This window comes from Dendrobium catenatum, unplaced genomic scaffold (assembly GCF_001605985.2).
Source record: "Dendrobium catenatum unplaced genomic scaffold, ASM160598v2 fragScaff_scaffold_71, whole genome shotgun sequence".
In the NCBI taxonomy this organism is placed as follows: Eukaryota; Viridiplantae; Streptophyta; class Magnoliopsida; order Asparagales; family Orchidaceae; genus Dendrobium; species Dendrobium catenatum.
In genome coordinates, this window is record NW_021318533.1 from 1,997,522 (window position 1) to 2,000,212 (window position 2,691).

A 2,691-nucleotide genomic window follows, 5' to 3' on the forward strand; every position below is an offset into this window, starting at 1 on the left:
AAAGATAATAATATAATTGTTTCCTTATACTTGTTTTAATAAATAATTCGATTTATTTCGAAAATAATATTTTATGGACATGAATTAGTAATACATGTATTAAATTGTGCTACTAATGAATTTGGATGCTCTTGTAATAGTAATCTAACATGCATATATCATAACCTAACGTATTCTTGAAATGTATTGAAGCGTAAGATGTGGATATGGCAACATTTGATCATACCAAAATGATTTTTTTTAGATCATACATATGATTATCAACATGCAACTTATATTTTATATGTATTTATTATATTTTAATTTAGTCGAGCAGCTCAAGGATCTTTTGAGCCGAGCCAGGCTGAGCTTGAGCTCTAGCTCAAATTTGTGGCTCAATAAGCTCGACTCGCGAGCTCATTAACTAGTCTAGCACGAGCCCGCTCGGCTCGATGGCTCATTAGGTCGACTCACTTACACCCCTATTTTTTATCCGCAATTTTGTTTTCCAAAGCCATTGAGGTTATGCAGGCTTAGGCAATGTTCATTGAAGCTACTTTGGCTGAAAAAGAACATCTCGACGAAAGATGTTTTATTAGCTAGTGGGGGGGCCCACTGTAAACCCACCCTTACCTTATTCCTCCTACAAATAAGGTCTATCTTCTTCTCTTTTGAAGAAGTCAACCAAAGAGCTAAGGAATAGGCTCTATCTCTAATTGGTTGCTCCATTAGCAAGAGGCCCTTCTACGAAGCTCTACTCTCGTTAATAAAAACATGGCGTTTGGAAGGTTCTTTTGACTTATTATCCTTGAATGAAGGTTTTTATGTTGATATTTTCTTATATGGAAGACTATGACATGATTTGATGGGTAGATCGTAGTTCTTATTTGGTAAGTCTTTTGTCCTTAAGAAGTTGGCACCTTAACTCAAAATTGTAATAATTTGGTCATTATGAAAATAATTTTAAAATAAAAATCTAAATTTCTATTTAAAGGACAGCGCGATCGTTCACACCTTCTTTGTATTCTTCTCAATTTGAGTTGCACCATATGCGTCGTATTAACAGTACCAAGCGGCTGCATGCCTCTTTGAAATTTTGTTATTTGTTTCAATTGGTGATTTTTTTAGTATGATACATTTTAAAAAAATTCGAACCCAAAATAATATTTGAAACATATACTTGCCATTGAAGCTTATTCTTTCATGGGCTACTTGCCATAAAATTGTACAATAATTATATTTAAGGAACAATCCCTGCATAACTTGGCAACTTAAAGAATTTGATAAGCTTGGACTTGTACAACAACAACATATCAGGGTCCATTTCTCGGGACTTGGGGAAAATGAAGTCTCTGTTACTCATGTAAGCATAATTTGGTTCATATAAATCATGTGATTGAATTATGTAATGCTTGAGTTTTATTTGTTCCATACTTCTAGCTTGGTATTTATTTTGTACTCTGGTGTATGCTTTTTGCTAATGATATCCTTCTTGTTGATAAGAATTGAGATGGAGTTCAAGATAAACATAAATTATGGAGGTCTACCTTAGAGTTTATTGGTTTTCATTTGAGTAAATATAGTGCATAATATATGGAGTGCAATTAAAGTAGTAATAGATCTCGTGAGGGGATTGTGACTTTGGGTGATCAAGTCATTAATAAGAGTATACATTTTAAATATCTCTGTTCTATTGTTCAGAGTGAGGGTGAAATAAATGGGAAAGTTATCAGTAGAATTTAAGTTGGATGGTTGAAATGGATGAATGCATGGGGCATGTTGTGCCATAGAAAAGTACCCATCAAACTTAAGAGAAAATTCTATAAGATGATGGTGAGACCTTCAATGTTTTATGGCTCATAATGTTGGCCATTAAAAGAGAAGTATGATATTAAGTTAAGTGTTGCAAATATGGTAGATGAGTGGCTTCATTCTTAGAGATGGAGTGCAAAATGAGCATTTACTTGAAAAGGTTGGAGTAGCTTCTGTTGGAGTTGCTTCGAATTTGGCTTGACCCTTCTTTGTTCATGTCCTTAATTGTAGTTCACTTCACATATATGTTAGGGTTCCAAGGGGCAGCGACTAGCTCGACCTGCCCAGTCAAGTTGCGTGCTCAAGGGGTGCACTTCAAGAAAATGACTGATTTTTTACGGATGTTTTCATCGGAAATTATTAAATTTCGGTCGGATTTCCAGTGAACTATATTTCGTTAGTAAAGCGCGCGTCGGAAAAGAAATTACGACAAAAAAAAATTCATTGAAAATTTTCCGGCGACTTTCAGCGAAAATAATATGCTGGTTTTTTAGCATAAATTGATGAAAGAAACATTTAAAAAACATAATTGAATTCTGGCCAAGGGGGCCACAGCCCGCCCGCCCACCTGCTTGCCGCCCCTGCTTGGCCCTTGCCAGTCTGCACCACAACTCACCCACAATAGTTAGCCAGCTCGCAACTTATCATGTAGATCTGGCAACCTTTAATAATATTTAGAGTTCCTTGAATATTTCTTTAGTATTGATACGTCATCACAAAATTAGCTTGATCGGGCACGAATCTCGAGGCAAAAGCTAGTTGGAAACTTCAAAAATTAATTCCGAGAGCACCCGAACTCCGATTTCAGCAAACTTATAGTCGAACTGAGCGTCTCGGAAATACGAACCCAACGACACCAAGATCAACCCAATCCGAGCCCAAATGGGTCCAAATCATGGA